This window comes from Acipenser ruthenus, chromosome 2 (assembly GCF_902713425.1).
Source record: "Acipenser ruthenus chromosome 2, fAciRut3.2 maternal haplotype, whole genome shotgun sequence".
Lineage (NCBI taxonomy): Eukaryota > Metazoa > Chordata > Actinopteri > Acipenseriformes > Acipenseridae > Acipenser > Acipenser ruthenus.
Window position 1 is genome coordinate 82491595 of NC_081190.1, and position 14109 is coordinate 82505703.

The following is a 14109-nucleotide window of genomic DNA, read 5'->3' on the forward strand; positions in this document are numbered from 1 at the left end:
TTACTGATGCACTGTACTGTATGTTTAATGCACACAACATCGAACAGACATGTTGTATATTAGTTAAATTATTTGTATTATTTATCTAGTTTTTTTTTTTTTTTTCTAGCACATATGTATAGAAAATCAAAACAAAGTGACTGAAAAACTCTTGGTTGATCCATGTTGTTGGTGCTGCCCTCTCAAACTGACATGACACAGCACATTCCACTCGCCCATGTAAACACAGTTTTATAACAGTGCACCTCATACACTTCCATTTTTGCAGGTGACAATATCATTGAGTCATACATCTGTCACATGGGTGTCCTGTTCTTAAAGTGCTCCCATTCTCTCTATCCATGTTACTATGAATGCTAATGCCGGCCCATCACGCCTTCCTCCCTTGCAAAAGACTGTATTATGCCATTGAACATCTGCAATTCCATACCACAGAAAGTTGTGCTAGGACATAGACTCATATTACAGCACTATTGGCAGTCCTTCTGTCATACACCTGTGCCTCACAATGTATCATACATATACACTTCCCCTCATGTTGCTCTGCATGCAGTTCCACACCCAACAAACTGACGTACATCAAACATGTGGATGCCACACTAGACATTGATCATGGCAGTGGAATTCATAGAGGTACAGTGTGATGTTGGTGCCTGCTAAATAAAGAAATAATACTATAATGTATCTGTATCCTACTAGACCTGCATAAGCAGTGCCCACATATACATGACCCCCCAACACACTGGCATGGCAGTAGACCTCATTCACCTAATGGACCATGATGATGGATGTCTCTTGTGTTGTCTGCAGAGAGTTGTATGTTGTTTGTCTTAACTGATGATGGCTGTCTGTGGTTGCTTGTGTTGCCTTGCCCCTTCCACTGCTTGTACGGGGGTGGGAGGGAATGCAGAGTTGGGGGGAAAACCCTAACATCCCTACTTTTGTTGTGTTAATATCAACCCTATTTGATTCGTTAACAAAGTTTTTGCAAAGAATTTACTTCCTTTTTGAGAATATATGTATAGCTAGAAAGCCTGTATATTCTATTATAGAGCACTAAAAGTAAAAGTGTCTATATTTGTAAACTTGATTAAAGATGTCACAGCTTTATATATAATACACAAGTTATTGTTTTCTTCACCTATTCACACAAAGTGTTTAGTTTTTCAATACTTCAGCGTGTTTAAATTATAATCACTATATAGTTTAACCACTCCAGCTTTGAATAAAAAAAGTTTGTTTGAAAAACTGTTTATACATTACTTGTAATTCAACAAAATGTGACATTACTGGTAGGGGATGAATACTTCTGCAAACCACTGTATATATATATATATATATATATATATACACACACACAAACATACGCATACATATATGTATATACACTTTTTTCTCTTTCTTGGGAGAATTAAAGACTAATCTCACTGCTCAGTGAGAGGAAAAACCCTGCCATTGGGAGGAAACCTCTGTTGGAGAGATCGCCTTCTCAGGGCATATTAGCAATACTCTGTTGGGCAAAGATATACCATGGAAAAGAACGGAAACAAGATTGGAATCAAGACCTGTTGGCATTGACTTTGACTGCTGCATCTATATGGAAGGAATACATATTGTGTTTAATCGTGAAATGCTGTGAATAAGCCCTATGAAACAATGCACAGCCCTACCTAACAAGGCAGATACAACATTGCTTGCTCAAGGTTGTGAAGGCACCCAGCCGAATGCGTTCTGGTGACATTGATTTTGTAGTATGGAACATATTAGAGCTAAACTGCAATTTGTAGCACCCAGTATAGACTGGACTGCAACAATGTTACATGTACAGTCGCTCTCAAAAGTATTCACCCCCATTGGACTTTTCCACATTTTATTGTGTTACAACATGGAATCAAAATGGATTTAATTAGGAGTTTTTGCCACTGATCAACATAAAAATGTCCATAATGTCAAAGTGAAAAATAAAATCTACAAATTTTTCTAAATTAATTACAAATACAAAACAGATAATAATTGATTGAATAAGTATTCACCCCCTTGAGTCAATATTTGGTAGAAGCACCTTTGGCAGCAATTACAGCCATGAGTCTATTTGAATAAGTCTCTACCAGCTTTGCACATCTGGACACTGCAATTTTTGCCCATTCTTCTTTGCAAAATTGCTCAAGCTCCGTCAAGTTGGATGGGGACCTTTGGTGAACAACAATTTTCAACTCTTTCCACATATTCTCAAATGGATTGAGGTCTGGGCTTTGACTGGGCCACTCCAGCACATTGACCTTTTTGTTTTAAAGCCACTCCAGTGTGGCTTTGGCTGTATGTTTAGGGTCATTGTCCTGCTGGAAGGTGAATCTTCTCCCAAGTCCCAGGTCTCTTGCAGACTTCAGCAGGTTCTCCTCCAGGACTTCTCTTTACTTTTCTGCATCCATTTTGCCCTCTATCTTCACGAGCTTTCCAGGTACTGACGCAGATAAGCATCCCCATAGCATGATGCTGCCACCAACATGCTTCATGGTAGGGATGGTGTTCTCAGGATGATGTGCGGTGTTAGGCTTGCGCCAAACATAGCGCTTAGCGTTGAGGCCAAAAAGCTCTATTTTGGTCTCATCAGACCATAGAATCTTCTTCCACTTGGTCTCAGAGTCTCCCACATGACTTCTGGCAAATTCTAGCTGAGATTTGATGTGAGTTTTTTTCAACAATGGCTTTCTTTTTGCCACTCTCCCATAAAGGCCAGTTTTGTGAAGTACCCGGGCTATTGTTGCCGTATGCACAGTGTCTCCCAGCTCAGCCGTGGAAGACTGTAACTCCTTTAGAGTTGCCATAGGCCTCTTGGTGGCCTCCCTGACTAGTGCCCTTCTCACCTGGATACTCGGTTTTTGAGGACGGCCTGTTCTAGACAGATTCACAGTGCCATATTCTCTCCATTTCTTAATAATGGACGTTACTGTGCTCTGGGGGATAATCAATGCCTTGGAAATGTTCTTATATCTTACCCCTGATTGGTGCTTTTGAAGAACCTTATTCCGGATTTGCTTTGAATGTTCCTTCGTCTTCATGATGTAGTTTTTGTTAGGAAATGTACTAACCAACTGTGGGACCTCCCAGAGACAGGTGTATTTAACCTGAAATAATGTGAAACTCAATTGCCCACAGGTGGACTCCATTCAACTAATTATGTGACTTCTAAAGACACTTGGTTGCACCAGAGCTTATTTAGGTGTGTCACATTTGTAATTAATTTAGAACAATTTGTAGATTTTATTTTTCACTTCGACATTATGGACTTTTTTTGTGTTGATCAGTGGCAGAAACTCCTAATTAAATCCATTTTGATTCCATGTTGTAACACAATAAAATGTGGAAAAGTCCAAGGGGGTGAGTACCTTTGAGAGCCACTGTACATACTATAGCATAGTCTACTGATAATAACATAATTTGAGTGCAGTGTGATATTGTACAATATAATGTAACACATTAGGATCCCAAGCTGATAGACAACCTGCTGTTCTAGTATTGTTGCTGAATAGTTGTTTGTAAAGGCTTACCAGCATAGGCTCTAGGCTTGTAAAAATGTTGGTGTTGCCCAGGGGTCAAGGGGTAGTGTGACCAGGATGACGATTGGTGATGTTAGACCCGGAAGAACAGACAATACTGCAAGCGAATTGAATGAATGCGCTGATGCACCAGTTTATTACAAAATAAAAGCTTTAAACAAAACAGAACAAACACTGAAAATAAACGGCACAATGGCCAAACGAACAGACAGACAGTGGACGAAATAAACAAACACTGACCTATATCAGGTATTGTGCTGGTGTTGAACCGGCACGCGTAGCAATTTCTATTATTATTATTATTATTATTTAATTTCTCCTTTTCTCTCTCTCTCCCGTTCACCACTCACAAACACCCAACCCCGTGTGCGTGAAGTACTCACCCTTTTATGCAGCTGTACCGAGACTCGATTGCAAAGGAATCATTCAGTTTGAATCTCGGTACATCTGCATGTGAACTAATTTCTACTCCCAGTGCTTCCATAGTAATACCCACTTTAATCTGCACATGAAGTGATTGTGCCATCCTCGTGTCTAAATACAAATATACATTTTAAATCACTTCTGCTACATAACACCACATTATTTCCTGTGCACCAATACATATGCACCAACATTAACACGCCACATACAACATAATACAATAAAATACGTACTGGGGCAGGGCACCCCGCCACAGGCAGATTCCCCAATACTTGGGATTAGTAGAAAAAAATGATTCTTTAAAGCCTCCAGGAAGATGGCAAATTGAAATTAGGAAACACGCCAGAGCAGCGTGAAAGAAGGACGCAGACAGGCTTTTATGGAGGAATCTTGGGGAGGCCTTCATCCAGTCATCCAGTAGTGGATTGAAAAAGGCTGAAGATGATTATATATACATATATATATATACAGACATGCTCAAATTTGTTGGTACCCCTCCACAAAAAACGAAGAATGCACGATTTTCTCTGAAATAACTTGAAACTGACAAAAGTAATTGGCATACGCCATTGTTTATTCCATATTTAATAGAAATCAGACTTTGCTTTTGATTTTTTATTCAACATAATATTGTAAATAAGAAAACAAATGAAAATGGCATGGACAAAAATGATGGGACCGCTAACCTAATATTTTGTTGCACAACCTTTAGAGGCAATCACTGCAATCAAACATTTTCTGTAGCTCTCAATGAGACTTCTGCACCTGTTAACAGGTAGTTTGGCCCACTCTTCCTGAGCAAACTGCTCCAGCTGTCTCAGGTTTGATGGGTGCCTTCTCCAGACTGCAAGTTTCAGCTCTTTCCATAGATGTTCGATAGGATTCAGATCAGGACTCATAGAAGGCCACTTCAGAATAGTCCAATGTTTTGTTCTTATCCATTCTTGGGTGCTTTTAGCTGTGTGTTTTGGGTCATTATCCTGTTGGAGGACCCATGACCTGCGACTGAGACAGAGCTTTCTGACACTGGGCAGTACGTTTCGCTCCAGAATGCCTTGATAGTCTTGAGATTTCATTGTGCCCTGCACAGATTCAAGGCACCCTGTGCCAGGCGCAGCAAAGCAGCCCCAAAACATAACCGAGCCTCCTCCATGTTTCACTGTAGGTATGGTGTTCTTTTCTTTGAAAGCTTCATTTTTTCATCTGTGAACATAGAGCTGATGTGACTTGCCAAAAAGCTCCAGTTTTGACTCATCTGTCCAAAGGACATTCTCCCAGAAGGATTGTGGCTTGTCAATATGCATTTTAGCAAATTCCAGTCTGGCTTTTTTATGTTTTTCTTTCAAAAGTGGAGTCCTCCTGGGTCTTCTTCCATGGAGCCCACTTTCACTCAAAAAGCGACGGATGGTGCGATCAGAAACTGACGTACCTTCACCTTGGAGTTCAGCTTGTATCTCTTTGGCAGTTATCCTTGGTTCTTTTTCTACCATTCGCACTATCCTTCTGTTCAATCTGGGGTCGATTTTCCTCTTGCGGCCGCGCCCAGGGAGGTTGGCTACAGTTCCATGGACCTTAAACTTCTTAATAATATTTGCAGCTGTTGTCACAGGAACATCAAGCTGCTTGGAGATGGTCTTGTAGCCTTTACCTTTACCATGCTTGTCTATTAGTTTCTTTCTGATCTCCTCAGACAACTCTCTCCTTTGCTTCCTCTGGTCCATGTTCAGTGTGGTGCACACAATGATACCAAACAGCACAGTGACTACTTTTCTCCATTTAAATAGGCTGAATGACTGATTACAAGATTGGAGACATGTGTGATACTAATTAAAGAAACTAATTAGTTTGAAATATCACTATAATCCAATTATTTATTATCTTTTCTAAGGGGTACCAACAAATGTGTCCAGGCCATTTTAGAATATCTTTGTAGAATAAGCAATAATTCATCTCTTTTCACAGCTTCTTTGCTTTATTCTATGACATACCAAAGGCATGAGCTATAAGGGTACCAACAAATTTGAGCACGTCTGTATATATATATATATATATATATATATATATATATATATATATATATATATATATATATATATATATATACAGCTCATATTCATGCCAAAGCTGCCCGATTCCAGCCTTGCTGAAGCACCCCCAGATCATCACCGATCCTCCACCACATTTCACAGTGGGTGCGAGACACTGTGGGTTGTAGGCCTCTCCAGGTCTCCGTCTAACCATTAGACGACCAGGTGTTGGGCAAAGCTGAAAATTGGACTCATCTGGGGGTGCTTCAGCAAGGCTGGAATCGGGCAGATTTCTCTTTGTGAAAGACGCATGAATCAAGCCAAGTACAAGGTTGTCCTGGAAGAAAACTTGCTTCTGCTCTGACAATGTTCCCCAACTCTGAGGATTGGTTTTTCCAGCAGGACAATGCTCCATGCCACACAGCCAGGTCAATAAAGGTGTGGATGGAGGACCACCAGATCAAGACCCTGTCATGGCCAGCCCAATCTCCAGACCTGAACCCCATTGAAAATCTCTGGAATGTGATCAAGAGGAAGATGGATGGTCACAAGCCATCAAACAAAGCCGAGCTGTTTGAATTTTTGCACCAGGAGTGGCATAAAGTCACCCAACATCAATGTGAAAGACTGGTGGAGAGCATGCCAAGACGCATGAAAGCTGTGCTTGAAAATCAGGGTTATTCCACCAAATATTGATTTCTGAACTCTTCCTAAATTAAAACATTAGTATTGTGTTGTTTAAAAATGAATATGAACTTATTTTCTTTGCATTATTCGAGGTCTGACAACACTGCATCTTTTTTTGTTATTTTGACCAGTTGTCATTTTCTGCAAATAAATGCTCTAAATGACAATATTTTTATTTGGAATTTGGGAGAAATGTTGTCAGTAGTTTATAGAATAAAACAAAAATGTTCATTTTACCCAAACACATACCTATAAATAGTAAAACCAGAGAAACTGATAATTTTGCAGTGGTCTCTTAATTTTTTCCAGAGCTGTATATATACACTACCGGTCAAAAGTTTTAGAACACCCCCATTTTTCCAGTTTTTATTGAAATTTAAGCAGTTCAAGTCCAGTGAATAACCTGAAATGGTACAAAGGTAAGCGGTAAACTGCCAGAGGTTAAAAAAAAAGTTTAGGTTACCAAAAACTGAAAAATAATGTACATTTCAGAGCTATACAAAAAGGCCTTTTTCAGGGAACAAGTAATGGGTTAACATCTTACTGCTGTTCTGCAGCAATGGAAGTAAATTAAGCCTTGAAAGTTGATGCTAACAATTCCTACGGGTGTCCCAACTTTTGTTGATTACTTACAAACCCTCTGTCTGTATAAAAGCAGTGTTGGAACAGACTGTGTTTCTACACCTTCTTAAGCATTATTTGGACAGTATTGTACTGCAGGAAGTAGTATATTGCTCTCATAATGGCGAGAAAAAGGAAATTAACAAAGGAAGAAAGACAGACCATTATAACCCTTAAAAGTGTAGGTCTTTCCTTTAGAGAAATTGCAAAGAAAGCCAAGGTGTCAGTGAGTACAGTTTCCTACACCATCAAAAGGCACTTGGAAACTGGAGGAAACTCTGACAGGAAGAGGTCTGGCAGACCCAAAGCCACAACAGCTTCAAGCACAGCTTAACACTGGTCGAAGTAAGCAAGTCTCAGTTTCAACTGTGAAGAGAAGACTTCAAGCTGCAGGTTTGACAGGTCGAGTGGCAGTAAGAAAGCCATTGCTAAGATGGCAAAATAAGAAAAAGAGGCTTGCCTGGGCCATGAAGCACCACCAGTGGACTACTGAAGACTGGAAGAAGGTCTTATGGACCGATGAATCAAAATTTGAAATCTTCGGTTCATCACACAGGGTTTTTGTACGCCATCGAGTAGGCGAAAGGATGGTTCCTCAGTGTGTGACACCAACTGTCAAACATGGAGGAGGAAAGCGTGATGGTCTGGGCTCTTTTGCTGGATCCAGAGTCAGCAACTTGCACAGAGTGAGTGGCACCCTGAACCAAAACTGCTACCACAGCATTTTGCAGCGCCATGCATTACCCTCTGGTATACACCTAGTTGGTCAGGGGTTCATCCTACAGCAAGATAATGACCCAAAACATACCTCCAGGTTATGTCAGAACTACCTTAGAAGAAAAGAACAAGACGGTAGGCTTCAAATCATGGAATGGCCAGCACAGTCTCCAGACTTAAACCCCATCGAGCTGGTTTGGGATGAACTGGACAGAAGGGTGAAAGCAAAGCAACCTACAAGTGCAACACATTTGTGGGAACTTCTGCAACAGTGTTGGGAAGAACTTTCCGAACAATATTTGATTTCCATTGTAGAAAGAATGCCACGAGTGTGTTCGGCTGTTATATCTGCAAAAAGTGGCTACTTTTGATGAGTCAAAAATTTAAATTAAATTTAAAGATTAAATTTTGTTAAACAAAACGATTCCATGATTTCTTTTTTATCTCCAATTGTTTATTTGTTCTATGCTTTAATTTCAGAGTACATTGAGACATTAAACTGCGTAAATTTCAATAAAAACTGGAAAAATGGAGGTGTTCTAAAACTATGTGTTCTAAATCTATATACATATGTGTGTGTATACAGACGTGCTCAAATTTGTTGGTACCCTTACAGCTCATTGAAATAATGCTTCATTCCTCCTGAAAAGTGATGAAATTAAAAGCTATTTTATCATGTATACTTGCATGCCTTTGGTATGTCATAGAATAAAGCAAAGAAGCTGTGAAAAGAGATGAATTATTGCTTATTCTACAAAGATATTCTAAAATGGCCTGGACACATTTGTTGGTACCCCTTAGAAAAGATAATAAATAATTCGATTATAGTGATATTTCAAACTAACTCGTTTCTTTAATTAGTATCACACATGTCTCCAATCTTGTAATCAGTCATTCAGCCTATTTAAATGGAGAAAAGTAGTCACTGTGCTGTTTGGTACCATTGTGTGCACCACACTGAACATGGACCAGAGAAAGCAAAGGAGAGAGTTGTCTGAGGAGATCAGAAAGAAACTAATAGACAAGCATGGTAAAGGTAAAGGCTACAAGACCATCTCCAAGCAGCTTGATGTTCCTGTGACAACAGCTGCAAATATTATTAAGAAGTTTAAGGTCCATGGAACTGTAGCCAACCTCCCTGGGCGTGGCCGCAAGAGGAAAATCGACCCCAGAGTGAACAGAAGGATAGTGCGAATGGTAGAAAAAGAACCAAGGATAACTGCCAAAGAGATACAAGCTGAACTCCAAGGTGAAGGTACGTCAGTTTCTGATTGCACCATCCGTCGCTTTTTGAGTGAAAGTGGGCTCCATGGAAGAAGACCCAGGAGGACTCCACTTTTGAAAGAAAAACATAAAAAAGCCAGACTGGAATTTGCTAAAATGCATATTGACAAGCCACAATCCTTCTGGGAGAATGTCCTTTGGACAAATGAAAACTGGAGCTTTTTGGCAAGTCACATCAGCTCTATGTTCACAGATGAAAAAATGAAGCTTTCAAAGAAAAGAACACCATACCTACAGTGAAACATGGAGGAGGCTCGGTTATGTTTTGGGGCTGCTTTGCTGCGCCTGGCACAGGGTGCCTTGAATCTGTGCAGGGCACAATGAAATCTCAAGACTATCAAGGCATTCTGGAGCGAAACGTACTGCCCAGTGTCAGAAAGCTCTGTCTCAGTCGCAGGTCATGGGTCCTCCAACAGGATAATGACCCAAAACACACAGCTAAAAGCACCCAAGAATGGATAAGAACAAAACATTGGACTATTCTGAAGTGGCCTTCTATGAGTCCTGATCTGAATCCTATCGAACATCTATGGAAAGAGCTGAAACTTGCAGTCTGGAGAAGGCACCCATCAAACCTGAGACAGCTGGAGCAGTTTGCTCAGGAAGAGTGGGCCAAACTACCTGTTAACAGGTGCAGAAGTCTCATTGAGAGCTACAGAAAACGTTTGATTGCAGTGATTGCCTCTAAAGGTTGTGCAACAAAATATTAGGTTAGCGGTCCCATCATTTTTGTCCATGCCATTTTCATTTGTTTTCTTATTTACAATATTATGTTGAATAAAAAATCAAAAGCAAAGTCTGATTTCTATTAAATATGGAATAAACAATGGCGTATGCCAATTACTTTTGTCAGTTTCAAGTTATTTCAGAGAAAATCGTGCATTCTTCGTTTTTTGTGGAGGGGTACCAACAAATTTGAGCACGTCTGTATATAATGAAAAATGGCTTTGCATTCAGATATCATGCCAATCTGAAATAATGTATTTGAATGTAAAATAAAATTTAAAAAGTTGACCTTTTTATTAGTTTATAAACAGGTTGCTGTATATTAACTAACCGTACTAGCGAAGCGTTAGAATATGTGTTCCATAGTAAACATGGCCCTTTCTGCACTATCTAATGAGTAACAAGCCATTTGACTGTTAGGAAAGGCCAGAGGTCACAGGCTAATATTATTTTATAGAGCAAACATGGGTTGCTATAAGTGTTCCATAGTAACTATGGCCCTATGTGCACTCTATAAGGAGTTATAATCAAGTTTTGCATTTGAACTTTAGGAGAGGTCAGAGGTCACTGGCATGGACATATTTTCATAGAGCATGTATGGTTTACTATATGTCTTACATAGTAACCATGACCCTATCTGCACTCTCTATGGAGTTATAAGCAACATTGGTCCATGTTGGCCATCTTGGATTGACGAAAACTTTTGATGCTCATGTTTAATAAGATCCCTGGAAAATTTCAGCTCAATTGGTCCAGCGGTTCTGGAGGAGTTGCATTTTAAAGCTAAAATGTAGAATTCCAAAATGGCGGCTATGTGTCACGTCACGTAATATGTGTAATTGCACACCCCTCCTCAACATATGTGAGAAGTTTAAGGGCAATAGCAGCAATGTTTTTTTGTTGTTTTAGTGTCTTCAAAATGAGTTACCAAAAATAGGAAATCCAATATGGCTGCCAAACCATGTGACCTATTTACTCAGACAGGAGTTTAGTAAATAATTTTATGATAGGAGGAAAACTTTGCTCCTAGAAACAGATGCAAACTTCTCTTTTGCAGTAAATATTACTAATTCTGCACTTCCAATTAGGCATTTCCAATTAGGCATTTCCAATTAGGCACTTCCAATTAGGCAGTTCCAATTCGGCACTTCCGAGTCTGCACTTCCAATTAGGCATTTCCAATTCTGCACATAGGTCTTCAATGGTCAGTTTTTAAAGAAACTGGTTATAGCAAACTTGTATTTTAAAACAGACATCTGGTACTACACTACATTCCCAGTTTGCTTGTCTTATCTTACAGGAAGTCTGTTGCTGCTTTTCCTCCTTGGGCATTTCACCGCAGCAGAGTCAAAGCATGTTACTGGCTGAAAGCATATCAGTCAACAGGGAAGCAGCTGATTGGTTATTGATAGCAAAGAAGCCAGGGACAGGTGGAGCAATTTTACCCTTCATGAGCTCAAGATGGAACTGTTCTGTGTTTTGTTGATCTAATATATTTATTTAAGAAAATGCCTCAAGATAATAAGGTTAGATTTAGTTTATGATGCCAACAAATTAAGTGCAAGTGAATCTTGAATAGATTAGAACTGAATATTGAATAGTGAGTGGATCATCCAAAGGTTTATTGTGCTTACCTGCAGAGATATAGGCCCAGATATTTGAGGGTTATGTGAGTCTCAAATGGCCGTTACACGCGGATGCACAAAATGTGCCATATTCAAAACTTCTTTTTGCGTGCCACAGTCCGTTTTACGCTGTGCACAAATATAATGTACGCATAGCGCAATTTGGAGGGAGTGGACCACAATTTGCGAGATCCTGTCATGTTATCCTGCGAATGAAATTATGCGCCAACCACAAAAACAGTTTTCCGAGGCATAAAATAACGTTTTTTAAAAAGCAAGACTTACTCCAGCACTCACTCACCCAATCTGAAGTGAAATGCGAGTTACTACAACAATAGAAAACACCCAGTGATCATACAAGGTTCTGTCCACATCTATATAATGATTATATTCAAAAGAACAATTGTGCATCGCTAGTTTTAATACATGTTTAAAAAATAAACAGGGAAGCTGCAATCATGATCGTTCTTTCGGACCGAAAGAAAACAAATCACTTTCCCAAGCACGCTTTCTTGGTGCTGAAAGAATAACTCCCAAAACAGAATTAAGAGTACAGCACGGTATCGTAGTACATACCATCGATATGTAATATAGACTGACAGGAAAGCTTTACTTTAATAGACACATACAGCAGTATATCAACCCTAAATCGATCCACAACAGACACTGCTTATACAGTAGTAGGCTTGTTGTTGTTAATCTATGCATGTATTTTCTTATAACAGATGCCCTTATCCAGGACTTACAGAAAGAAAAAAAAAGGATGGTACTGTAACAGAAAACAAGAAAGTCGAAAAATGTAAATGATAGAATAGGTAACATGTACTCATATTTGTGTGACACCTGTCAAAATTATGGAGACAGAAGTAGAGAAATCATAAACTCACTTCCCAGCCAACAGCACAGCATAGATACATCTGTTTGAATTCTGTAGAATCTGTGATGGCCCTTTAAATTTTTAGCTTATTAGCCATGCAAATGCCTGTGATAATGATAAACATTAGATACAAATGTATGCATGTGCGCCAGATTTGAATAAAAATGGCTAAGTTTTGCAATAAGTGTGACAGGCTTGCAATGCGCAGATTGTTTCCACTGCATGCCTTTAGCTAAGTGCCCTATCCTCAGCAACATTGGCAAAGGACCGCAGTGCCCAAGGGCACAATCCATATAATACCCCTGTAGTTGCATTCTCAAAAGGCTCCCTTCCTTTTCAAGCCACTCACCTGGTAATTCCACAGTCAGGTATAAGGTCAAAGCTGACTTTTTTTTTAAGTATTGTTATTTATTTCTCATTGATATCAGAAGCATACTTTGACACCCACGATCTGCATTCCATGCTATTGACTATGCCATAGTGGTGTGGTAGGAGCAGGGTGCGTGGTGAGTGGGTGCAGTTGCAAGGGGCTTTCAGCAGGAGTATGGGTAAGGGATACACATGTACAGACTGCATCCACAGGCAGCGTTCTTGGCTGGCTCCATGCTGAGATTCCAGTCTTCGGGGCTTCCGAATAGAATAGTGTTTTCAGCATTGTGGGTTTGGTTTACAGTCCACACTTCTGTAAATATATTTATGTATAGTGTGAGGAGCACGGGTCGGAGCTACTCAGAAGACCGGCTGACAGGCGCGTTTTTGTAAAATAAAAAGTGGAGTTTGATGCTACAAAGATATTTTGTCCGTCCCCTTTATTTTGACACTTATCCAGTTAGCAAGTCGCTACAATATATTTTTTATTTAAATTATATGTTGAATAGCCTACACTATCCTGTGGTCCATTGTTTCATTTCTCCATTTAGTAGCTTATTTATATATGTGTAGGGGTGGGCATGCAACTTAGGGGGTGCCAATGCTACCGATGTGTGTTAAGCTTTGATTCTGCATTCCATGTGCAGATTACATTTGAGCGTAGACTGGTCTGAGGTATGTACTGTACACCTATGATAGCTGCTTGGCAGGGGATTGTTAACAGTCCATTGTCGTGTAGTATTCCAATTCTGCGCATTCATGCGTAGCTCTTGTGCATTTCTGCTATATTGGTAATAAACGTGCAGGTGGTTTTGCGAGGCACAAACACATTTGCGAATTGAGCAAAAAAACACTATTTTCCAACTTCGTGCAACTGTTTTGTGCCGTGCTGGAAAATATAAATTTTTGTGCAAAAGCACCAATTTTTGCGAGGCACAAATTTTGTGAGGGGATTGCGCATCACTTTGAATATCTGGGCCGTAATAAATAAATAAATAAATAAATAAATAAATAAATAAATAAGGAATTGCTACATCAGTGATTCCCTACGATTGCCAAAAGCACATTCTTAGGAATTTTACAACAGACTTCTCTAATTAATATCAACACATCAAATCTGTTCTTTTATTCTACATTTTTATAACTATATATTACAAATAAGTATAAAGTCAAGATATGGACACATCCAAACGGAT

General features: G+C 39.5%; 1 protein-coding gene across 3 annotated transcripts in view; it reads right to left on the reverse strand.

Annotated features, from left to right (window-relative positions):
* Positions 1-14109, reverse strand: part of LOC117409420 (follistatin-related protein 5-like) — a 256417-nt gene that overhangs the window by 216583 nt on the left and 25725 nt on the right. The window lies entirely within an intron of this gene.